This window comes from Somniosus microcephalus, chromosome 23 (genome assembly GCF_052327205.1).
Source record: "Somniosus microcephalus isolate GS21.2 chromosome 23, FLI_Smic_1.0, whole genome shotgun sequence".
NCBI lineage: Eukaryota > Metazoa > Chordata > Chondrichthyes > Squaliformes > Somniosidae > Somniosus > Somniosus microcephalus.
The window spans coordinates 71960739-71987716 of NC_141009.1; the positions used below are offsets into that span (position 1 = coordinate 71960739).

General features: G+C 52.0%; 1 pseudogene across 1 annotated transcript; it reads right to left on the minus strand.

The window, feature by feature from the left end:
• Positions 1–6831: 6831 nt before the first annotated feature.
• On the minus strand, positions 6832–26863 carry LOC147101951 (rab-like protein 6; annotated as a pseudogene). The gene is made up of 6 exons (XR_015073319.1): positions 26746–26863; positions 21932–22108; positions 19971–20328; positions 18500–18677; positions 12003–12061; positions 6832–9521 (listed from the first exon to the last, which is right to left on the minus strand). The product of XR_015073319.1 is annotated as a rab-like protein 6 (transcript).
• Positions 26864–26978: the final 115 nt, after the last annotated feature.

Genomic DNA, 26978 nt, shown 5'->3' on the forward strand with positions numbered 1-26978 from the left:
CACAAGGGAGTAGGGCAAGGCTGGATGGCATTTATTTTAATGCAAGGAGTCTTGCGAATAAGGTGGATGAACTGAAGGTGTTGATGAACACATGGGAGTATGATATTGTTGCTATTACGGAGACATGGCTGAGAGAGGGGCAAGACTGGCAGCTCAATATTCCGGGGTATAGAATCTTCAGGCGAGACAGAGGGCGGGGGGGGGGGGGGGAGAGGAGGGGGTGTCGCAATATTAATTAAGGAGTCAATTAGTGCTGTAAGGAGGGATGATATATTAACAGGTTCCTCTAATGAGGCCATATGGGTAGAACTTAAAAACAAAAAGGGGGCAAGCACTTTGCTGGGAGTGTACTATAGGCCCCCAAACAGTCAGGGGGAGATAGAGGAACAGATATGTAGGCAAATCTCAGAGAAATGTGCAAATAATAGGGTAATAATAGTGGGGGATTTCAACTTCCCCAATATTAACTGGGCTAGCCAGAGTGTGAAAGGCTTAGAGGGTGCAGAATTCTTAAAGTGCATCCAGGAGAGCTTTTTGAGCCAGCATGTAGAAAGTCCTACAAGAGAGGGGGCGGTACTGGACCTAATTCTAGGGAATGTGGCCGGGCAAGTGGTAGAAGTGTTAGTAGGTGAGCACTTTGGTGACAGTGACCATAATTCGGTGAGATTTAAGGCAGTCATGGAAAAGGACAGAGATGGACCGGGAATAAAGGTTCTAAATTGGGGGAAGGCCGATTTTAATATGATAAGGCAGGATCTGGCCAAAGTGGACTGGGATCAGCTACTTGTAGGAAAATCCACATCGGAGCAATGGGAGTCTTTCAGAAAGGAAATTGAGAGAGTACAATGGCAACATATTCCCGTAAAGGTCAAGGGTGGGACCAACAAGCCCAGGGAAACCTTGGATGTCAAGGGATATACGAGAATGGATTAAGAAAAAAAGGGGGGCTTTTGGCAGATACAAAGGACTAAAGACAGAGGAAGCCCTACAGGAGTATAAAAAGTGCAGGGGGATACTTAAAAAAGAAATTAGGAGAGCGAGGAGGGGCCATGAAATAACACTGGCGAGCAAAATAAAGGAAAATCCTAAGGTGTTTTATAAGTATACTAGCTGGGGAGCCCCGCGTTGCGAGGACAATTTTGGGGCGCTTGGTCTCCCTGCCCGTGTGTCCCCCCTCTCCCTGTCATATCCTCTCCCTGTCCTATCCCTCCCTCCCCTCCCCTCCCTCCCTCCCCTCCCGTCTCCCTCCCTCCCCTCCCGTCTCCCTCCCCTCCCGTCTCCCTCCCCTCCCCCACTCCCCTCTGTCCCTCTCTCCGGCCCCTCCCCCTGCCTAGCGCCTGAGGTCCGGTTCTGAGGCCGGGACGGACCGGAGCTGAGGTCCCCCGCGTATGGCGCGGCTGATGGACGGCCGCTGCGGGCGGGCGGGCGGGCGGCGCATGCGCGGTCAGTGCGAGCCCCCCGCGATTTCCCGAGGCTCGCCCCCCCCGTGATTTCCCGAGGCTCTCCCCCCCCCCCCGCGATTTCCCGAGGCTCTCCCCCCCCCCCGCGATTTCCCGAGGCTCTCCCCCCCCGCGATTTCCCGAGGCTCTCCCCCCTCCGCAATTTCCCGAGGCTCTCCCCCCCCCTATTAAATTGTTATTTAATTCCCTAACATAATTAAAATATTTACCTTAGTTCCCTAACACACAGAAAGTGTGGGGGAAAAAATTGTGAAAAATCAAGATGGCGGCCACTCACCTCGGTTCAGAAGGATAAGGCCCGCCCACACTCGCACCGATTGGTCGACCGGTCAGGTCACCGAAGCGTAGGATTGGTCAATCGTCGAGTCACTCGACACGCAACTGTAGGAAGGAACCCGCCGTCCGATTGGTGGACCTCGACGTCACACGGTCGCTAATGAGATGCTAATGAGCGGAACGCTGAACGTTTTTGGGATACCGCGGGCGGGATTTTTGTCCGGCCGAAACGTAAATACGCCTATGACCGGTCCGGAATCGCAAGCTTTCTTTTGAGGTGACGCACGCGTCGGTACGCTCTGTAACTTTCAAACGTATAGAGAACGGACAGACATCGGGACAGACAGACATCGGGGCAGACAGAAAAGCCGCTTTATATATATAGATTAAGGGCAAGAGGATAACGAGGGAAAGAGTAGGGCCCATTAGGGACCGAAGTGGCAATCTGTGTGTGGAGCCAGAAGATGTACGTGGGGTTTTAAATGAATTTTTTGCATCTGTGTTCACTATGGAGAAGGACGATGTAGACATAGAAATCGGGCAGGGGGACTGTGATATACTTGAACATATTAGCATCGAGAGGGAGGTACTAGCGGTTTTAGCAGGCTTAAAAGTGGATAAATCCCCAGGCCCGGACGAGATGTATCCCAGGCTGCTGTGTGAGGCAAAGGAGGAGATTGCAGGGGCTCTGACACAAATTGTCAAAACCTCTCTGGCCACAGGGGATGTGCCAGAGGACTGGAGAACAGCTAACGTAGTACCATTATTCCAGGAGGGTAGTAGGGATAAACCAGGGAATTACAGGCCAGTGAGCCTAACATCAGTGGTAGGGAAATTATTGGAAAAAATTCTGAGGGACAGAATTAGTCTCCCCTTGGAGAGGCAAGGATTAATCAGGGCTAGTCAGCATGGCTTTGTCAAGGGAAGATCATGTCTGACCAATTTGATTGAATTTTTCGAGGGGGTGACTAGGTGTGTGGATGAGGGTAGTGTAGTGGATGTGGTATACATGGATTTCAGTAAGGCTTTCGATAAAGTCCCGCACAGGAGACTGGTCAAGAAGGTAAGAGCCCATGGGATCCAGGGTGCCTTGGCACATTGGATCCAAAACTGGCTTAGTGGCAGAAGGTGATGGTCGAAGGTTGTTTTTGTGACTGGAAGCCTGTGTCCAGTGGGGTACCGCAGGGATCGGTGCTGGGTCCCTTGCTGTTTGTGGTCTACATAAATGATTTGGATGTGAATGTAAAAGGTATGATCAGTAAGTTCGCAGATGACATGAAAATTGGTGGGGTGGTAAATAGCGAGGAGAGTAGCCTCAGTCTGCAGGACGATATAGATGGGTTGGTCAGATGGGCAGAACAGTGGCTAATGGAATTTAACCCTGAAAAGTGTGAGGTGATGCATTTTGGAGGGACTAACAAGGCAAGGGAATACACAATGAATGGTAAGGACCCTAGGAAAGACAGAGGATCAGAGGGACCTTGGTGTGCATGTACATAGATCCCTGAAGGCAGCAGAACAGGTGGATAAGGTGGTTAAAAAGGCATATGGGATACTTGCCTTCATTAGCCGAGGCATAGAATATAAGAGCAGGGAGGTTATGATGGAGCTGTACAAAACGCTGGTAAGTCCACAGCTGGAGTACTGTGTGCAGTTCTGGTCGCCACACTATAGGAAGGATGTGATTGCTTTGGAGAGGGTGCAGAGGAGATTCACTAGGATGTTACCTGGGCTGGAGCGCTTCAGCTATGAAGAAAGACTGGACAGGCTGGGGTTGTTTTCCTTGGAGCAGAGAAGGCTGAGGGGGGACCTGATTGAGGTGTACAAAATTATGAGGGGCATAGGTAGGGTAGATAGAAAGGAACTTTTCCCCTTAGTAGAGGGGTCAATAACAAGGGGGCATAGATTCAAGGTAAGGGGCAGGAGGTTTAGAGGGGATTTGAGGAAGAACTCTTTCACCCAGAGGGTGGTTGGAATCTGGAACTCACTGCCTGAAAGGGTGGTAGAGGCAGGAACCCTCACAACATTCAAGAAGCATTTGGATGAGCACTTGAAATGCCATAGCATACAAGGCTACGGACCAAATGCTGTAAAATGGGATTAGACAGGGCTTGATGGCCGGCGCGGACGCGATGGGCCTCTTTCTGTGCTGTGTAACTCTATGACTCTATGGACGAGACGGGACTGGATGAGACGGAACTGGACGAGTCGGGACCGGATGAGGCGGGACCAGATGGGACATGACGAGACCGGAAGAGATGGGACTTAACAAGATGGGACGGGACAGGACTGGACGAGATGTGACCGGATGGGACGGGTCTGGATGAGATGGGACAGGACAAGACTAGACCGGACTCGACGTGATGGGACGGAAGAGATGAGATGCGACAGGACTGGATTGGACAAGACGGGATGGAATGGGACGAGACGCAACGGAACTGGACTGGACCGGACAGAACGGGATGTGACAGGGCCAGACGGGACTGGACCAGACATGACCGGATGAGACGGGACGGGACTGGACTGGACGAGACGGGACAAGATGTGACGGAACTGGACTCGAAGAGACGGGACGAGACCGGATCGGACGAGGCGAGATGAGACTGGACTGGATGAGACGAGACGGGACCAGATGGGACGAATTCGACAAGACGGGGCGGGTCTGGATTGGACGGAATGGGCAAGACAAGAAGGGACGGTACGAGACGTCTCGTCCAGACAGCTCTGGAGCGGGACAGGTGCCGGTTGCTGTTCTGGAAGGAGAGTAAGACGAGAGTGAGGCAGGAGTACACAGACGACGCTCTTGTGAATGTCATCATTGAGACGGGTGGATGGTCCAAATGTACATAATGAACCTGTATCGTTAAAGGCAGCCAGCGGGCATCAGAACACCCCAGATTCTCAGAAAGGTGCCATCGATCACCGAGGGGCGGGAGAGAGAAGTGGGACTCCAGGAGAGGCCCAATGGCAGCAAGCCCCTCTCAGGGGGAAGCCCCTCACAGGGGGAAGCCCTAAAGGACATGAATAAAACGGACCAAGTACTCAAGAATACTCATCAGGCCAGCCTTTTAAGCAAGAAAATAACTTTTTTGCCTTTATTGGAGAAACATAATTGAAGATAAGTTTACATACAGAGTGCAGGGGGAGGGCTCAGACCACACAGCCCTTCCGTGACCGGCCATATTCCCAAAGGTGTCAACCAGCAGGAGGAGATTCGATGAAGTAACATCTCTTCGAGCTGGGGAGAGCTCTAACTGGCCGAAGGCAGCCTCCCCGATCCGCAGGAATTAGTGTCAGTAAATGAGCAACACCAACCATCTCTCCAAGTTGGAAATGGGCATCTGATCCAGGAACATCTAGTACACAGAATCCCCAAACATTAGGTGCTGGAGGAGGCCATTCGGCCCCTCGAGCCTGCTCCGCCATTCAATGAGATCATGGCTCAACTTCATTTACCCATCTTTGATCCAGATTCCTTGATACTCTTACCCAACAAAAATGTATTAATCGGAGTCTGGAAAGCATCAACTGACCCTCAGCGTCCACAGCCTGTCGGGGGAAGAGAGAGTGAGTTCCACATTTCCTTTATGTGAAAAAGTGCTTCCTGATTTCACCCCTGAACAGCTTAGCTCTAATTTTAAGATTGTGCTTCCTTGTTCTGGACTCCCCACTCGAGGAAATAGTTTCTCTCTATCTACAATGCGGGGTTTTGATAGAGGAAGTAAGGGGAAACTGTTTCCACTGGCAGGAGGGTTGGTAGCCAGAGGACACGGATTTAAGATCATTGGCAAAAGAACCAGAGGGGAGAGGAGGAGAAAATCTTTATGGGGCGAGTTGTTGTGATCGGGAATGTGTTTCAGAAAGGGCGGTGGAAGCAAATTCAATAGTAACTTTCAAAAGGGATTTGGATAAATACTTGAAAAGGAAACAATTGCAGGGCTGTGGGAAAGAGAAGGGGACTAATTGGAGAGCTCTTTCAAAGAGCCGGCACAGGCACGATGGGCTGAATGGCCTCCTCCTGTGCTGTGAGATTCTATAAAATAGCTTGCTCTCTAACCTCAAGCTCAAATCCTAAAGCAATATTGCAGTCAGCACTTATCAACCTTACAGCAGAAACCTTCCCTATCACACCTCATAATAGTTCACCGTCTGAACCCTCGGCAGCAGTGAGACATCATCACACATCCTCTGGGTAAGCTGCACTTCAGAGAGGATGTCAGTGCGATCCAACATCTGGGGTCCAACTCTACCGCACCTCTCCAGGGCCTTCCCTCCTCCACCTCTTCAGGACTGCAGCCACTGGCGAGGCCGGTGCAGACTGACTGAGAATGGGTCTGCACTGCTTCTCCCTCCACCTCACTCATCAGGTGAAGGCTGCTCTACGGGAGTGGGGATTTGAGCCCAGCCCCAGACCCTCGGAATGGCAGTCCGAACTCTCTCAGCAGGAGCTGGGCCCCTCCCCTCGCCTCACTCCCCTTCTAAAGTCTCAGCAGCAAATCAGGCACGCGTGGCATAATGTTGTTTGCAAAACCACTCGAGAGAGAGAGAGAGTAGATCCAGTTCTAAGATAGGGTCTTGGAGAGGTTCTAAACTGGGAGTGAAAGCTCCAACCTTCTCGGGCTTCACAGCTCAGGTCAATGAGAGACAAGGCTGCGAGGAGTAGCTGTTTAGATACCTCAGAGCAGGAGAGGAGAGCACGAGATGGTGTCTCAGCTGCTGTTTGGGATCCAGTTCCCCTGGACTGAGACTGCCCGAGTGGGCCGGGTCACCCAGGGGAAGAAGTCGAAGAATGACTGTGTTACTCTGCCTCCCTGACACGGCTCGTGGTGGTTCCCTCGAGGGGTGACCGTGCACACTCGCTCGTTCTGCACCACCTCAAGCAGCTAACAAGGTCGGCAACTCAGAGCAGGGGCGCAATATAAAACTGTTAATATTTTGAGGTGTCAAAACTTTGAAAGGTTTAGATCCTTGCAGCACGGGGTGAGGTACTATGAGAGAATGGTGCCAACACACTGAAACCTTCCACACCCGGGACACATCCCCACACCCACTTCCACTTGGCGATCAAAACTTAGAAATTGGAAAGAATACCATCGATACCAATCAATTTATTATAATCTCAGTGTACAATAATATTGCGATCCATCAGAATAATTCCTGTCCAAGAAACCTCTCCAATCTAAAAAGGGGAAGGAACCCACAAATTGAAGAGTGCGATTCCCTCAGTCCAGTTCTGAATGACATGATAGATAGACAGGGGCACCTTCACTACTGAAGCTGAGTTTGAGCAGGAGGCAAACTTCCAGGTATCTGTCAAACAAAAGGTCAAAGTCCTAATTTGGTTTAAAGTTGCTGTTTGACATCCTTCCCACCTACTGCTCTCAGGACACCAGATAGTGCAGCTACCCGAGGTGTACAGTCAACGCGGCAGAGAGAACACAAAGTAACGCCAGAGAATGTAAACCACGCGAGAGAACGTAAACCACGCGAGAGAATGTAAACCACGCGAGAGAGAGAGAACGCACCATAAGAGCGCTAAACTAATGATAGCGTACAAACAAGCAAGTGTGCACAAACCAGCTAGAACATCCACAAACTAGTGACAGTAAAATCAGTTTGCAGAAAGACTGCACCAGCGCAGCACGCAGTGAGGCTGCACCAGCGCAGCACGCAGTGAGGCTGCACCAGCGCAGCACGCAGTGAGGCTGCACCAGCGCAGCGAGACTGCACCAGCGCAGCACGCGAGACTGCACCAGCACAACTGCACCAGCGCAGCACGCAGCGAGACTGCACCCGCGCAGCACGCAGCTAGATTGCACCAGCACAGCAAGATTGCACCAGCGCAGCAAGATTGCACCAGCGCAGCACGCAATGAAAGACTTCCTAAATGCAGAGTGCAGTGAGGGTCATGTCTCTGGAGAGATTTACAGTTTGTTGTAACCTGGCACGTGATTGATTAAAATCAAATGGTGCCTGAGAGCAACAACTGAAGAGAATGAGGGTTTCGGGAACTCTGTGTCTTGTACCAGGAGCGGAGAGCTGGAATGGGCATCTGCCCGACTTACTGACAACTCTGGGACAGCACAATCTGGGATGCAGAGAGTGCCTCGAGAGGACTAGCCCACAACAGCAGGCCAGCACGGCTGGGTTCGATTGCTGATTTAGGCCGGAGCTACCTCCACCGGTTTGCTTCGGGCTCCTGGCTGCTTTATTTGTGCCGTCCATTTCGCACCAAAGACTTTCGTGTCACCTGCATGAGCTCGAATGAACCTTCAACTAACAACATCGTCTCAACCTGCACCTAGTCAGGATTGGGAAAATGCACAGGACTAGTGTTAGTTCAGCGAGTTAATTGGTTAATATTCTGTTGTTACCTTGTTAGCCATTAAAAGCTCTTCACCCAACAATTACATACTAACCGTTTCATTTTTATTTGAAGCTGCTGGCTGCCTTAATTACACCTGTTTATTCACTTAAGTCAATTCCAAGTCACACTGAGCCATTTCTGTGGCTCTTCCAAACCGTGAGGATGGGAATGGAAGGCGGGTCCACACACTGGGACGTCCTGAGAGACAGGGCTCGGCAAGCTGTGGGACTCCACTCATTCCCAATCTTGGCTAATGCCAATGTCAGGTGCCCCAGCGAGGGCGTGAGTCCGTCAGTGAACGCCGCAGTGCTGTGGCTCCCGGCAGCTTGAGAGCTGGCTATGGGGGGGCAGAACACCCAAACCTCTGGTGGTGAAGTGGTTTAAGGATCAGGGCATCACAAAGGGCGAGGGAAGATTAACTTAGAAAATGGGGGCGGGAAGAGCGACAATTTTTTTTTTTTTTTTTTATAAAGAGGATCCTTAAATCACAGGCCTCCAAAATGGGGGTGCCTGTGAGTTTAACGTCAGCTATCCAAAGGTAGAGGAGGGTCTTCAGTTCTGTGCTATGCCACTGAGGGAAGCTTCCGCTTTGGTGGGGGGTGGGGGGGTGGAGCGGGCGGTTGGACTGAGCTGTTTTTACCTGGGCACAAGCCCTCAAACAAACAGAGAACAGGAGCATTGGGTTTCAGAGAGCAGAGAGGCCTCAAGTCTGCACCTGCTCGGAGATCCTGAAACCAGATTTGATTCCAATGCCACAGATCCTGCTGAGGATAAGCTTTACTAAAGGCTAAAATCTCCCATTTCGATTTTGAAGAACCCGCCCATTTCTTGAGAGACTGGCATAAAATGAGAACGAAGTTACCACGAGGGCTCGCTCAGCTGGTGAGCCATTGATCGCTCGGCCAAAGCTGAAACCGCTTGGTCAGGCCAGACACGTGGAACCGAGCCCCGCCCCACAGCGATACACCTTCAACACAACCTTCCCTACAAATAGTTAAAAACTTACAAAAACAACCTGTGATGGGAGTTGAGTGGAATAACCAGAGCTCGGCACAAACACCTTCTGCCACCAAGCCCAGGCACATGCTTTGCGCCAATGTTAGAGGGATTTTTAAAGTGTAGAAAGACCAGGGTAGTAACACCAAGACCACACAGCAGAACTCACGACGAGTCTATAGCTCCTCATAGTCTCCACCACCCCTGCTCCTCACAACATGACTATCACCGCTGCCAATCAGAAACTTCTCCAAATCGTCCATGTCCTCCTCAGCCTTGTCCTTGGTCTTCGCCTTCTTCTTCCTCTTCTCCTCGGCTGCCGTTTCCTTCTCCTTTTTCTGCCTCTCCTCTGCTGTTGCTTCTTTCTCCTTCTCTTTACCCTTCCTCGGCTTGTGCCTCTTTTTTTCTGATTTCTCGTCCTCCTGAAATCGTAAAGCACACTGTACACAAATGCTCTCAGTTCGCAGCACTGCAATCCCCCAGGCGAGGCTATTGGAAAAGTTACTCAATACTTTCAGCATTTTCATAAACTCAAACCCACTGCTATCTCTTCCCAACATTAGGTTGCCGTGTTCCCTACATCACGACACGTCAAAAGTACTTCATTGGCTGTAAAGCGCTTCGGGAGGTACTGAAAGGCACTCTAGAAATACATGTCTTTCTTCATTAACAAAAGCACCATCAAAACAGAGAGATATTGGCCCAGAAATTCGGGTCGGGGGCTTCCCGCGGGTGCAAGCCCCCGAACTGCACTTACCTTGTGCGCCGGCCGTTGAACTGTGGGCCTGTTGTAATGTAGAAAACGCAGCAATTTGCAAACAGCAAGATCCCACAAACAGCAATGGGATCAATGAGTACATAAGCTGTTTTAAGTGGTGTTGGTTCAGGGACAAATGTTGGCCAGGACACTGGGGAGAACTCCTTCGAAATAGTGTACTGGGATCTTTTACGTCCACTTGAACAGGGCCTCGGTTTAAGGTCCCATCTGAAAGACGGCATTTCCGACAGTGCAGCGCACCCTCGGTACTGCCCCTCCAACAGTGCAGCACTCCCTCAGTACTGCCCCTCCGACAGTGCAGCACTCCCTCAGTACTGCCCCTCCGACAGTGCAGCACTCCCTCAGTACTGCCCCTCCGACAGTACAGCTCTCCCTCAGTACTGCCCCTCCGACAGTGAGGTGCTCCCTCAGTACTGCCCCTCCGACAGTGCAGTGCTCCCTCAGTACTGCCCCTCCGACAGTGCAGCACTCCCTCAGTACTGCCCCTCCGACAGTGCAGCACTCCCTCAGTACTGCCCCTCCGACAGTGCAGTGCTCCCTCAGTACTGCCCCTCCGACAATACAGCTCTCCCTCAGTACTGCCCCTCAGACAGTACAGCTCTCCCTCAGTACTGCCCCTCCGACAGTGCAGTGCTCCCTCAGTACTGCCCCTCCGACAGTGCAGCCCTTCCCCAGTACTGCCTCTCCCACAGTGCAGCGCTCCCTCAGTAGTGCCCCTCCGACAGTGCAGCCCTTCCCCAGTACTGCCCCTCCGACAGTGTGGCGCGCCCTCAGTATTGCCCCTCCGACAGTGCAGTGCTCCCTCAGTACTGCCCCTCCGACAGTGCAATGCTCCTCAGTACTGCCCCTCCGACAGTGCGGCACTCCCTCAGTAATGCCCCGCGACAGTGCACCCTCAGTACTGCCCCTCTGACAGTGCAGCACTCCCTCAGTACTGCCCCTGGAACAGTGCTGTGCTCCCTCAGTACTGACCCTCCAAAAGTGCAGCGCTCCCTCAGTACTGCCCCTCCGACAGTGCAGCGCTCCCTCAGTACTGCCCCTCCGACAGTGCAGCGCTCCCTCAGTAGTGCCCCTCCGACAGTGCAGCCCTTCCCCAGTACTGCCCCTCCGACAGTGCGGCGCTCCCTCAGTACAGCCCCTCCGACAGTGCAGCGGAAGCTCCCTCAGTAGTGGCCCTCCGACAGTGCAGCCCTTCCCCAGTACTGCCCCTCCGACAGTGCGGCGCTCCCTCAGTACTGCCCCTCCGACAGTGCAGCCCTCCCTCAGTACTGCCCCTCCGACAGTGCAGTGCTCCCTCAGTACTGCCCCTCCGACAGTGCAATGCTCCCTCAGTACTGCCCCTCCGACAGTGCGGCACTCCCTCAGTAATGCCCCGCGACAGTGCGGCACTCCCTCAGTAATGCCCCGCGACAGTGCACCCTCAGTACTGCCCCTCCGACACTGCAGCGCTCCCTCAGTACTGCCCCTCCGACGGTGCAGTGCTCCCTCTGTACTGCCCCTCCGACAGTGCAGTGCACCCTCAGTACGGCCCCTGCAACAGTGCAGTGCACCCTCAGTACTGCCCCACCAACAGTGCAGTGCTCCCTCAATACTGCCCCTCCGACAGTGCAGCGCTCCCTCAGTACTGCCCCACCAACAGTGCAGTGCTCCCTCAATACTGCCCCTCCGACAGTGCGGCTCTCCCTCAGTACTGCCCCATTGACAGTGCATCACTCCCTCAGTACTGCCCCGCGACAGTGCTCCCTCAGTACTGCCACATGACAGCGCAGCCCTCCCTCAGTACTGCCCCTCCGACAGTGCGGCTCTCCCTCAGTACTGCCCCTCCGACAGTGCAGCACTCCCTCAGTACTGCCCCTGCAACAGTGCTGTTTTCCCTCAGTACTGCCCCTCCGACAGTGCAGCGCTCCCTCAGCACTGCACTGGAGTGTCAGCCTGGCTTATTGGCTCAAATCCACAACCTTCTGACTCTGGGGCGAGTGCCCGGTCACTGAGCCACAGCTGCTGATCCCCAATCCCACCTTTCTCCCTCCCCTACTCCTCAACATCTAGCCTGTGTTTTTGGATGCCTGCCACCAAAACATTTAAAGTTACGAGGATTGTGTATTAGTTTGAAAAAAACATTTACCTCTCTCGCTTTTTTCTTCTTTTTCTTCTTCTCTTTCGAGGAACCCTTGTTTGCTTTTTCTGTAAAGAGAACCACAGTTCAGTCAGCAGTGAGTCCTGCCTGTGGGTCCTGGTCACGTTTCAGGAATTTTTAACCATTTTCACACAGAAAGGATTTTTTTTTTAAACAAATCCCATTTTCAGGATTTGAAGGAGGAACCTGGGTGAAAAGTGGCTAATCTGCTAAATGGAAGTTGTTTTCTTCAGAGATTCAGCAATAACCAATTCCTTAGCTTCTTTGGGTGATTGGAAAACACTTCACACCTATTGTGTTAGAAAGGTCTTTGATCCTGGTCTATCTGTGAACAGACAGGAGGGAAAATGGCACAGGGGACTAGGTTTTTGAACAGGAAGGCTGCGAGGGCTTTTAGGTTTGTTAAAGGGAAAGCTGTGAGGAAGAGGTTAGAAATTGTGGAAATTCCAACTCAACTCCCACCATTCGTGCTTCGGATCCACCCAGGATTACAAATATCTCCAAGATATTCATCGTTCCTCGAACTACTGCTCTCGCCGCATCCTGAGATCCACGCTCAACGCCATGCGGCGCCACATGAACACACTCGACCTCTCTCTTCAGCAACACCGGCGCACTCTATCTCAAAGCTGTCCGGGTCCACAGTTCCATTTCGTCCTTCGACTCATCCGACGCTTCAACAAAAAACTTTTTTTCTTCCTTTCCGATGTCAAGGATCGCAAGCTTCATCAACTCTTGAACACCAACGCCCCTCCGGAACCTTCTTCCTCTTCACTTTCCTCTGACCCCCCTTTTCCCAATCTCACCCCCTGCCGTGTTTTCACCATCCCCTCTAACCTTCCCCTCTCTGACCCCGAACAATCAGTCCTCAGCAAAGGCCTGAGCTTCATCCCCTTACGCCCCCACCTCAATGAATTTCGAGCTCGGCACGATGTTGAGCTCTTTTTCCACCGCCTTCGTCTCCGTGCCCACTTCTTTGGCCAGGAGTCTCCCCCCGCACGGCTGACCCTTTCTCCCGCTTTCAGAATTCTCGTTCTACCTGGACCCTCCCCCTGGCCTCTTACCCTCTCTAGATCTTTTCATTGCAAACTGCCGCCGTGACATCGGCCGTCTCCATTTCTCTGCTCCCCTCACTCACTCCAACCTACCTCCCTCTGAACCTGCAGCACTCCATTCTCTCAGATCCAACCCCGACATTATTAAAGCTGCTGACAAGGGTGGTGCTGTTGTTGTTTGGCGAACCGACCTCTACCTAGCGGAAGCTGAACGCCAACTCTCCGACACCTCCTCCTACCTCCACCTGGACCATGACCCCACTACCGAACATCAAGCCACCGTTTACAAGACTGTCACTGACCTCATCTCCTCTGGAGATCTTCCCCCCATGGCCACCAACCTCACAGCCCGCGTCTACCTCCTTCCTAAGATCCACAAACAGGACTGCCCTGGTAGACCCATCGTTTCAGACTGTTCTTGCCCCACGGAACTTATCTCTTCCTATCTCGACTCTTTTTTCTCCCCTTGTCCAGTCTCTTCCCACCTACATCCGCGACTCTTCGGACGCCCTCCGCCACTTTAACAGTTTCCAGTTTCCTGGCCCCAACCGCTTCCTTTTCACCATGGACGTGCAATCCCGCTACACCTCCATCCCCCACCAGGATGGCCTGAGGGCGCTCCGCTTCTTCCTTGAACAGAGGCCCAACTAGTCCCCATCCACCACCACCCTCCTCCGCCTGGCTGAACTTGTTCTCACATTGAACAACTTCTCCTTTAACTCCACTCATTTCCTCCAAATCAAAGGTGTTGCTATGGGTACCCGCATGGGTCCTAGCTATGCCTGCCTGTTCATGGGATATGTGGAACAATCTTTGTTCCAGTCCTACTCGGGTCCCCTCCCTGACCTCTTTTTCCAGTACATTGATGACTGTATCGGTGCCGTTTCCTGCTCTCGCCCTGAACTAGACAATTTCATTCACTTTGCCTCACATTTCCACCCTTCCCTCACCTTCACATGGTCCATCTCTGACTCTTCCCTTCCCTTCCTCGACTTCTCCGTCTCCATCTCTGGGGATAGGTTATTGACAAACATTCACTACAAGCCCACTGACTCCCACAGCTACCTGGACTACACTTCCTCCCACCCCGCATCCTGTAAGGACTCTATTCCATTCTCCCAGTTTCACCGTCTCCGCCGCATCTGCTCCGACGATGCCACCTTCCATACCCGCACTTCTGCCCTCACCCCTGCCCCTCCCTCCCGGAACCACGATAGAGTTCCCCTTGTCCTCACCTTTCACCCCACTAGCCTCCACATTCAACAGATCATCCTCTGCCATTTCCGCCACCTCCAACGTGATCCCACCACCAAACGCATCTTCTCCTCCCCTCCCCTTTCAGCATTCTGCAGGGACCGCTCCCTCCGAGACACCCTAGTCCACTCCTCTATCACCCCCAGCACCCCTTTCCCTTCGCCCGGCACCTTCCCGTGCAAGCGCAGGAGATGCAACACATGCCCTTTTACCTCCCCCCTTCCCACTGCCCAGGGCCCCAAACACCCCTTCCAGGTGAAACAGTGATTCACTTGTACTTCTTGCAATTTAGTATACTGTATTCGCTGCTTGCGATGCGGTCTCCTCTACATTGGGGAGACCAAATGCAGATTGGGTGACCACTTTGCGGAACACCTCCGTTCAGTCCGTAAGGGTGACCCCGAGCTTCCGGTCGCCTGTCACTTTAATTCTCCGCTCCACTCCCACTCTGACCTCACCATCCTTGGCCTCTTGCATTGTTCCACGGAAGCTCAGCGTAAACTCGAGGAACAGCACCTCATCTTCCGATTAGGCACTTTACAGTCTTCCGGACTCAATATCGAGTTCAACAATTTCAGATCATAACCTCGGCCCCTATTATATTTTTATATATTTTTTATCCACACCTTTGGTTTGTGCCTTTTCCTTTCTCTCTCTCCCACATGGCAGCTGTCTCTCACTCTGCCAGCGCATCTCACACTTCATCTCGAGCCATCCTTTGTCTCTTTACCTGTCCTATTGCCATCGCGTCTCGCTTTGAATATCTCTCAATGTCTCCTCACCCCTCCCCCCCCAGACCTTCCCTTTTGTTCTTTCATCCCCTCCCCCATTTCCCAGCCCCCAAACTTGCCTTTTAATCTGTTTCATTTCCTGCTTTTTTCTCAGTTCTGAAGAAGGGTTTTGACCTGAAACGTCGACTCTGTTTCTCTCTCCACGGATGTTGCCTGGCCTGCTGAGTTTTCCAGCGTTTTCTGTTGTTTAGAAATTGCGGAGGTTGATTCGAGGCCATCCTGTTTACGGTCTGGGCCGCCGGGTCTTGTATCATTATGCAAAGAGCACAAAGTGAAGGAAGCGCCTGCGGTGACAGCGGCCGTTCTGTTTTCCTGTGAAATAAGACCAGCTCATCGATTCGTATCTAGCCTCACCTCACCAAGTCTGAGCTCGGCTCACCTGCGGAGAGACTGAAGTAGAAGTGGGAAAGCCACCAATATCCAGTCCAGACCACAAGAGATACTATTGTTAAGTCTCTGGGTCACACTATTGTACAAGTAGACATGGGGCAGGGAGAGTCAACTGTCCTAAACACAAGACACACAGAGCACTCACCGGAGTGAGTGACTTCACTGAGCCCAGAAGGGGTCTACGCAGACCTGAACTCCTAACACTCCGGCTGCATCATGTGGCTGAGATCAGGTTGCTACAATCAGAGATACAAGAGGGGCTCACGGTATCTGTGGAACCAAATCCTTGCTCGAGTTGCCTTCGGTAACGGATGGATAAGGGGAGAATACTGGAAAGCAGAAAGAGTTCAGTTGGTCGCCACCTCAATAACCAACTCCCACAGCTCTGTGCTCGTGTCCACCCAGTCGGAATATTGATTGCTCTACTACAGCGATTGTGTTTCTAAGTATAGCTATTGGGCAGTGTCAGTGCAATACTAACACTTCATCTGCAAACTGAGCAACCATTCACTCATAGACCATGCACACAGTGTCCCGGAATAGTACAGTCCTTACTCCCTTAGTCCTTCCACTGCCTGCCACTTCCACACCCACCACAGCAGGAGACGGACCGCGGATCTGGCTCCATTTTGTTGTTGGATGAACACGAAGACTCAACTGGCACCATTTTGAAAGCCAATCTGCTGATCCCAATCAGACTGGAGACATCATAGCTCAATGCTTCCAACTTCCCTCCGGGATCCCCTCATTGACAGGTGCCCAGTTATTAACACCCATTTTCAGACAGTATAGAGCTTTTAGTGGCTGTACACAGCAGCAGCTTACAACACGAACGCACTAAATACTACTCTTCAAACTTCTTCAGAGGTTTAGCACCTCCTTCGTAGCATCAACTTCCTATATCTTGTCTGAACCATCCTATAGTTCCTAACTGGAAAAGGTGCAAAGATCCTGTGCTGAACAAAACACTGAACATACCCAAGTAACAATGACTCCCAGGATGTAGCAGGTCAGAAAAGGAACAGGGTCTGGGCTTTGCTTGTTGAGTTTAAGCTATATTCGGAAAAAAAAGAGGAAGACCTTTTCTGCGGTAAATATTCTAACTTCTTCCTCATCAGAGAACCTCCTCACTCTGTTAACTTATATCAAAGTCATTCAGAAGGTAGTAACTGAATATCCTTCTCTGTACCCCAATAACTGAATATCCTTCTCTGTACCCCAATAACTGAATATCCTTCTCTGTACCCCAATAACTGAATATCCTTCTCTGTACCCCAATAACTGAATATCCTTCTCTGTACCCCAATAACTGAATATCCTTCTCTGTACCCCAATAACTGAATATCCTTCTCTGTACCCTAATAATTGAATATCCTTCTCTGTATCCCAATAACTGAATATCCTTCTCTGTACCCCAATAACTGAATATCCTTCTTGTACCCCAATAACTGAATATCCTTCTCTGTACCCCAATAACTGAATCTCCTTCTCTGTATCCCAATAACTGAATATCCTTCTCTGTACCCCAATAACTGAATATCCTTCTCTGTACCCCAATAACTGAATATCCTTCTTGTACCCCAATAACTGAATATCCTTCTCTGTACCCCCTCCAATAACTGAATATCTTTCTCTAGAGAGGTGATGGGTGAAGGGGATTATATGGGACAAATGCCTTCCTGAAACCCAGGAGATAATATCCACGGTCTCTCCCCTATCTACTAGGCCTGTCATCTACTCAAAGAAAGGTTTTGTTGCAGCAGTGTCAGATCCAAGTGCTTGGCATCTCAGACCATAAAAATGGGTCCAGATGCCATTCGCAGGCTTGCGCTGGACTCCTTGTTCTTGGAGCTCGGGGCAATTTGAGCCATGTTCCTCCAGAGATCCAGTCACTGATCACAGTCCCGGGGTCTCCAGACCAGACAGACCCTCAGCCCAGGGTCTCCAGACAGACCCTCAGCCCGGGGTCTCCAGACAGACCCTCAGCCCGGGGTCTCCAGACAGACCCACTGTGGTCCAGTGATGGTAACACTAGGGCAAGTGCTCTCTGAAATCAGGCACCTATGACTCTTGATATGCTGTCACTGAGATTTTTCTCCAGTTCAGTCTCGGGACCAGATTGCCGATGCACTATCTCCACCTGTCTGCGGATATCTTAGGTCAGGGGTTAAACCTGTTACCGTAGTGATAGTAGAAGGTGCGAACTCGAGCTGTGATTGGTCAATGAGAGTAACGGGAATTCTTCATTCATTCCACCTCTAACGTACTTGAAAAGTGGGCCATCATAGGGGGAAGTACCCTAGCAAACTTGGTGCCAACAGCCACTGCCTTCAAACCTCGCTCCCACTCTCACCTTTGACGGGTATTATTAAGAAAACGTTCCTGGCATCAGTGTAGACTTTTTTTTAATAAGTCCAAAGAGTGTATTTGGTGATCATGAGGGCAGGCAAGTTATTGGTTGCTAGGCCTACGGTGCTTTGGAGCCAGCCAATGAGCGGTCCATGAGAGGCCCATGTGACTGGTTTCACATCACGTGTGACAATACAGAATCCTAACCTTGACCACAGTGCGCGACAGCACTGACAGAGGGAGCTCGATAGAAGGGTATGAGGAGGTTTATACAGGAGATACAAGTGTATGAAATAAATTCAGAGTGCTCCCTCGCCATTCCCCAAATTCCCCTATAAATATAACCAAGGTCCATACACATTTACACTGAGAATACAGGAAATCAAGGTCATCATTTGCAGTTTTCATGGAGAAATAGAGGGAATTACTGAATGTGATCCTCAAAATACCAGGAAAATTGCAATGCAATAAAGAAGGAACTTGACCATGCCATGATAAACCAGTGCCCTACACCCAATCTAACACTGGTGAACTCCAGAGGGATGTGTTGATCAATGTTCTGGTACCAGGTCATGTCTTGTGATAAACCCTACTCCTCTCATTAATAAAGCCTGAATATTTCTCGAGCACAATCTCTTGACGTCACCTTCATCGCTGCTCTCCGGGGCTGCGAGGCTTTTGTTATCAATGCCCAAACCAAACAAGTCCAGGTCATTGGCCGGCTTCATGGCCCGTGCCTGGGCTTTCACCGGCATGGTGAGCTTTGTCGAACTGAAGTCATCGTTGGAGAGCTCGGAGCTGTCTTCTCGAACTGGGAACACCTCCTGCAAAAAGCATCACAAGTCAACAGTTATTAACTGGGGAGGGAAGTTGGGAGAAGAGAAAGAAAAAGGAGTGTGGGTTCAGAAAACTCAAAAACTCCGCTTCATACTAGGTGTCAGCCATGGCTCAGTGGTAGCACTCTCCCCTCTGAGTCAGAAGGCCGTGGCTTCAAGCCGCACTCCAGAGACTTGAGCACGCAATTTATGCTGACACACCCAGTGCAGTACTGAGGGAGTGCTGCACTGTCGGAGGTGCCGTCTTTCGAATGAGACATTAAACCGAGGCCCCGTCTGCCCCCTCAGGTGGATGTAAAAGATCCCATGGCCACTATTCGAAGAAGAGCAGGGGAGTTCTCCCCGGTGTCCTGGCCAATATTTATCTCTCAACCAACTTCACCAAGACAGATTATCTGGTCATTATCACATTGCTGTTTGTGGGAGCTTGCTGTACGCAAATTGCCTGCTGCGTTTCCCACATTACAACAGTGACTACACTTCAACAAAAGTAATGAAATGGCTGTGAAGTGCATTGGGATGTCTGAGGATGTGAACGGTGCTTTATTACATTGAATGTACAGCAGAGACAGGCCATTCGGCCCAACAGGTCCGTGCTGGTGTTTATGCTCCACACGAGCCTCCTCCTGCCTCTCTTCATCTCACCCCAGCAGCATATCCTTCTATTCGTTTCTCCCTCGTGCTTAGCCAGCTTCCTCTTATGCTCTTCGCCTCAACCACTCCCTGTGGCAGTGGCTTCCACATTCTCACCACTGTGAGTAAAGAATAGATTATATATAAAAGGTTCATAAATGCAAGTTTGTTCTTTCTTTCTAGATTTCTGACAGCTTCTGGAATATGATCAGAAGGTGAGGGATTAAACAAAACCCGGAGAATGCTGGTCTCTCTCAGCACACCAGCAGCTCGGGCTGGTGGGATGAGAGGCTCCTGTCCACTCTCTGTGAAGTAGGGCAGTCTCAATGCAGCTGTTCGGGGGAAATGGACTGGTAGCATAAAACCAACCTTGATTCAGCATTAAATTGGTTCTCTCACTCATACAGGGCCCAGGACGACTGGTGGGGAAACTGGACAAATGTCACGGTGATGTAGTGGAGTGAGCTTTAGATCTGAGACACACCTGGAGCTTCACTCTACACCTGAGCCGAGTGTGCTCGATGCCAATGGCGGGTGCTGGAAATGGATGCTATTTTATTCCCAAGCACCCCTCACTATGGCCAGTCCATAATCACACACAAGAAACAAAAGAAGTTTTAAAAAGTTAAGATCGGAACTGAAACGTACAATTTTTGGTCTTTTGTCAGAATCGTCGCTCTCGAAGTCGGGGTCATCCATGACAAAGGACAGCAGCTGCTTGGCAATTGGCCCCTCGAGATCGCTCTCCGATGACTCCTTGTATTCTTGTGTTTTAGATTTGTTCTGAGCTTTGCTTTCAGTCTTGTGGAGTGGTGCTGGGGCCGGGGCTAGCGGGGAGGCCAGAGAAGGGGCAGAGGTCGGGGGAGTGTTACCAGGCCAGCTGGAGGCCGTGTTTCTGCTGCTGAGCAGCTCTGGTTGGATGGGGGCAGGTGAGCTGATGCCAGGGTCCTGCTTGGAGGCTTTGGTTGGAGCTCTGTCCTGGGATTTTAACAAACTTTTGGAAGCCCTGAAAAGGAAGGGGAAAGCAATGTCAAGACAAATGGGGTTGTTGAAGCAGTACGAGCGCCTCTGCTGTTAGACCGGCTAATCTCAGTGCTCACTCCCTCAATCAATGACCGTGTCACTCGCACCACTCAGGTAGATCCTGGGGCGGGAGCCTGCGATTGGAAGGGACCATTGATTTACACAGTTTTATAGCCCCATGGCTAATATTTCCCCCCTCCCTAGCCTGCTCCTGATCTTTGGGGTAGAGAGAGAGAACTATCAGCCATGGGGTCCCGCTCCTGATGCCTGTCTGATGTGGAAAGTACGTGTGTGAATACTGGGCGAGGACAGGTTGGAGCTAGAATGTGATGTCCCCTCAGTCAAACAGCCAGCCCAAGGCACCATCTTGCCTCTCACTTGAGCAATGGACACGTGCCTGGGGCATCGTGCGCCCGGGGCATCGTGTGCCTGGGGAACCTCACCGCAGCAAGAGTCAGTGCCTTCAGCAGGTAAAAGGGTACAGTGGGTAGTTGCTATGGCAATCATGAGGTTGGAATATTGCGGTCCAGTTGTCTCTCGTTTACCTGTAACACTGTACGGTATTTCGCAATTAAGAATATTCATAGAATAGAATCATACAGGAAAGGAGGAGGCCTTTTGGCCCAGCGTGCCAGCTCTTTGCAAAAGCTCTCCAATTAGTCCCACTCCCCTACCCATTCCCCATAGACCTGCAAAGTTCTCCTTTTCAAGTATTTATCCAATTCCCTTTAGAAAGTTACTATTGAATCTTCTTCCATCACCCTTTCAGACAGTGCATTCCAGATCATAACAACTCACTGCATAAAAAAATTCTCCTCACCTGTTTTTTTTCGCCAATCACCTTAAATCTGTGTCCTCTGGTCACCGACCCTCCTGCCACTGGAAACGGTTTCTCCTTATTTACTCTATCAAAACCATTCATATAATTTTGAACATCTCTATTAAATCTCCCCTTAACCTCTGCTCTAAAGGATACCAACCCCAGCTTCTCCACATCACTGACGTCCCTCAGCCCTGGTACCATTCTAGTAAATCTCCTCTGCACCCTCTCCAAGGCCTCGACATCCTTCCTAAAGTGCGGGGCCCAGAACTGGACACCAGACTCCAGCTGGGGTCTAACCAGTGTTTTATAAAGGTTTACCAGAACCTCCTTGCTATTGCACTCTCTTCCTCGATTACTAAAACCATGGATCCTGTATGATTTTTTTTTTTTTAACAGCCTTCTCAACTTGTCCTGCCACCGTCAGAGATTTGTGTACGTACACCCCCCGGTCCCAACCATTTAGTTTATATTGCTTGTCCTCGTTCTTTCTATCAAAATGCATCACTTCACACTTCTCTGCATTAAATTTCACCTGCCACGTGTCTGCCCATTTCACCAGTCTCTCTATATCCTCCTGAAGTCTGTTACTATATTTCCGAGTTTCATGTCATCTGCAAACTTTGAAATTATGCCCCCCTATACCAAAGCCTAGATCATTCATATATATCAAAAAGAGCGGTGGTCCTAACACCGACCCCTGGGGAAGACAACTGTATACTTCCCTCCAGTCTGGAAAATCGTTCACCACTTATGAAGCACTGACCTTTTTGACGGATCCTTACATGTGGTGACCTTTGCGCTCTCGTCTTCATCACTGGACAGGGTTATGTCTTTACTGGGAACCTGTGATTGCATGCTAGGCTTCTGCAGCATCTGGTCATCGAGTTCCAAGTCATCCTGGAAACCTGCTACCATGGGGTTCCCCCTCCTCTCTCCATCACTGCGGTAGAGCGAGGCAAGAAGCGATCAGTAGGCGAGTCCTGGCTGTTAAACCGCTTGCACCACTAGCCAACAAACTCCATCAGCCCGTCACTCAGCTCTACCCAAGGTGGCGGCAGACAGTAACCATGCAATCATCTCACCTGTGCCCCGCCGAACGACAGCCTGTAGTCCACCATCTGTAGGCCCCCACATCCCCCCCCCACTCCAAGCCCACCGCCTGTAGCCCCCCCACACTCCCACTCCTGGCCCACCGCCTGTAGCCCCCCCACACCCCCCTCCCGCCTGTAGCCCCCCCACCCCCCCCCCCGACCCACCGCCTGTAGCCCCCCCCACACTCCCACTCCTGGCCCACCGCCTGTAGCCCCCCCACACCCCCCTCCCGCCTGTAGCCCCCCCACATCCCCCCCCCAGTCCACCGCCTGTAGCCACCCCCCCCGGCCCACTGCCTGTAGCCCCCCCACATCCCCCCCCGGCCCACCGCCTGTAGCCCCCCCACACCCCCCTCCCGCCTGTAGCCCCCCCACATCCCCCCCCCGGCCCACCGCCTGCAGCCCCCCCACATCCCCCTCCCGCCTGTAGCCCCCCCACATCCCCCCCCCCCGGGCCCACCGCCTGTAGCCCCCCCACACTCCCACTCCTGGCCCACCGCCTGTAGCCCCCCCACATCCCCCTCCCGCCTGTAGCCCCCCCACATCCCCCCACCCCGGCCCACCGCCTGTAGCCCCCCCACATCCCCCTCCCGCCTGTAGCCCCCCCACATCCCCCCCCCCCGGCCCACCGCCTGTAGCCCCCCCACATCCCCCCCCCCGGCCCACCGCCTGTAGCCCCCCCACATCCCCCTCCCGCCTGTAGCCCCCCCACATCCCCCCCCCCGGCCCACCGCCTGTAGCCACCCCCCCGGCCCACTGCCTGTAGCCCCTCCCACCCCCCACCGGCTGACCGACTGTCCACTTACTTCTCAACCTCATCCCAAACTGCTGACACGTTCTCCAAACTCTCATCATCCAAAACATAAGAACATAAGACGTAGGAGCAGGAGTCGGTCATTCGGCCCCTCGAGCCTGCTCCGCCATTCAATAAGATCATGGCTGATCTGATCTTGGCCTCAACTCCACTTCCCTGCCCGCTCCCCATAACCCTCGACTCCATTATCATTCAACAATCGGTCTATCTCCACCTTAAATATATTCACTGACTCCGCCTCCACAGCTCTCTGGGGAAGAGAATTCCAAAGATTCACAACCCCCAGAGAAGAAATTCCTCCTCATTTCCATTTTAAATGGGTGCCCCCTTATTCTGAAACTATGCCCCTAGTTCTAGATCCCCCCACGAGGGGAAACATCCTCTCAGCATCCACCCTGTCAAACCCCTTCAGAATCTTATATGTTTCAATAAGATCCCCTCTCATTCTTCTAAACTCCAGTGAGTATAGGCCCAGCCTGCTCAACCTTTCCTCATAAGTCAAACCCTTTCATCTCCGGAATCAACCTCGTGAACCTTCTCTGAACTGCCTCCAATGCAAGTATATCCTTCCTTAAATAAGGAGACCACAACTGTACGCAGTACTCCAGGTGTGGTCTCACCAGCGCCCTGTACAGTTGTAACAGGACTTCCCTACTTTTATACTCCATTCCCTTTGCAATAAAGGCCAACACTCCATTTGCCGTCCTAATTACTTGCTGTACCTGCATGCTAACTTTTTGTGATTCATGTACAAGGACCCCCCGATCCCCCTGTACCTCAGCATTTTGTAATCTCTCATTTAAATAATAATTTGCTTCTTTATTTTTCCGACCAAAGTGGATAACCTCGCATTTTCCTACATTATACCCCACCTGCCAGATTCCTGCCCACCCACTTAGCCTTTCTATATCCTTTTGGAGATTCTTTCAAAGATCAGCTTCTCAAATGCTACCTCCACCCATCACAAACTTCAGCTAACTCGGGACTCGGGACGGCCTGAATTCACTCCCACTCGCCCACCATCTCCCAGCTGCAGCGCCTCATCACCCAGCCACTTCTCTCAGTTCCTCTTTCAATTACTGCTTTGCTCTCTAATCCTTCACCTTCAGCATTGGAGACCAATCTTCCAAAACCACTTAAGCCTTCCAATCTCTCCCTCCAAACCCTTCGTTCTCCCACCCCTCACCTCGAAATGACTTCACTTCCCGCTCAATGCCGACCCGTCCCCTTATAAGGCATTGAGATGGAGGCCCAGGCAGCAGAGTGCCGTATAAATGCCAGTTGTTTATTGTGCTCACACACAAGTAACACTGCTCACATACACACAGCAACAAGCACCGAAAACACACAGTATCGGTGATGGGTAAGAACGCTCAATGCTTCGGGTGTGGCCCTCTCTCTCCTTCCCTCACTGGGGAACAGCTCCACAGGCCGTCCTTCATGTGTGCATCGAGCCAGTCAGCGGCAGTAGGCTACCCAACCATGGGAGGCGGGCAAAACAGCCGAGTCCAGGCCAGTCCATCCAACGCACACACAGGCACTTTGAGTACCGGTCACAGCTTTCATCATTTATTAGGACATCACGGGCTGTACAGCACGAATCCCACTCACCATTAACAGTGCCACCTCCCATACCCACGCCATACAGCACTAGTCCACTCACCACTAACGGTGCCACCTCCCGTACCCACCCTGTACAGCACTAATCCACTCACCACTAACGGTGCCACCTCCCGTACCCACCCTGTACAGCACTAATCCACTCACCACTAACAGTGCCACCTCCCATACCCACCCTGTACAGCACTAATCCACTCACCACTAACAGTGCCACCTCCCATACCCACCCTGTACAGCACTAATCCACTCACCACTAACGGTGCCACCTCCTCCCATACCCACCCTGTACAGCACTAATCCACTCACCACTAACGGTGCCACCTCCCGTACAGCACTAATCCACTCACCACTAACAGTGCCACCTCCCGTACCCACCCTGTACAGCACTAGTCCACTCACCACTAACGGTGCCACCTCCCGTACAGCACTAATCCACTCACCACTAACAGTGCCACCTCCCGTACCCACCCTGTACAGCACTAGTCCACTCACCACTAACGGTGCCACCTCCCGTACCCACCCTGTACAGCACTAATCCACTCACCACTAACGGTGCCACCTCCCGTACAGCACTAATCCACTCACCACTAACGGTGCCACCTCCCGTACCCACCCTGTACAGCACTAGTCCACTCACCACTAACAGTGCCACCTCCCGTACAGCACTAATCCACTCACCACTAACGGTGCCACCTCCCGTACCCACCCTGTACAGCACTAATCCACTCACCACTAACAGTGCCACCTCCCGTACAGCACTAATCCACTCACCACTAACAGTGCCACCTCCCGTACAGCACTAATCCACTCACCACTAACGGTGCCACCTCCCGTACAGCACTAATCCACTCACCACTAACGGTGCCACCCTCCCGTACAGCACTAATCCACTCACCACTAACGGTGCCACCTCCCGTACCCACCCTGTACAGCACTAATCCACTCACCACTAACAGTGCCACCTCCCGTACAGCACTAATCCACTCACCACGAACAGTGCCACCTCCCGTACCCACCCTGTACAGCACTAGTCCACTCACCACTAACGGTGCCACCTCCCGTACCCACCCTGTACAGCACTAATCCACTCACCACTAACGGTGCCACCTCCCGTACAGCACTAATCCACTCACCACTAACAGTGCCACCTCCCGTACAGCACTAATCCACTCACCACTAACAGTGCCACCTCCCGTACAGCACTAATCCACTCACCACTAACGGTGCCACCTCCCGTACAGCACTAATCCACTCACCACGAACAGTGCCACCTCCCGTACCCACCCTGTACAGCACTAATCCACTCACCACTAACAGTGCCACCTCCCATACCCACCCTGTACAGCACTAATCGACTCACCACGAACAGTGCCACCTCCCATACCCACCCTGTACAGCACTAATCCACTCACCACTACGGTGCCACCTCCCATACCCACCCTGTACAGCACTAATCCACTCACCACGAACAGTGCCACCTCCCGTACCCACCCTGTACAGCACTAATCCACTCACCACTAACAGTGCCACCTCCCGTACCCACGCCATACAGCACTAATCCACTCACCACGAACAGTGCCACTTCCCATACCCACCCTGTACAGCGCTAGTCTACTCACCACGAACAGTGCCACCTCCCATACCCACGCCATACAGCGCTAGTCTACTCACCACTAATGGTGCCCACCTCCCGTACAGCACTAATCCACTCACCACTAACAGTGCCACCTCCCGTACAGCACTAATCCACTCACCACTAACGGTGCCACCTCCCATACCCACGCCATACAGCGCTAATCCACTCACCACGAACAGTGCCACCTCCTCCTGTACAGCACTAATCCCACTGTCATCGCAGGCAGTGTACAAGAGGTAATTGTCATTATTTCATATTTGAAGATTATCTACCATTGAAAAGATAGTAAATGACAGAGTGGGATAAAAGGTAGCTGTTCACATCGAAACCCCGATCCCAGTATTGCTCAGTCCCAAGGATCCCGACTCGCTCCTTCACGGTGAGCGTCCGGCTGTGGATGTCCCTGAAAATCCTACCTGTCGCTCTCCTGCCCCGCTGCACTGATTCTTTCCTTCTGAGGAATCCCATCCTCGAGGAAACTCTTTCCAATCCCTCTTCAGGGACAAAGTCATCAACACTCTGTGTCTTCACTTCTCCTCAGAGGGAGCCGGAACCGATGCATCTGTACAAGAAAACCGGCATCAGAAGAGGTTTTATTTCACAGGGAAAGCTGGGGGAGGACCAGGGCCTAGAACATGGGGCAGGGAAA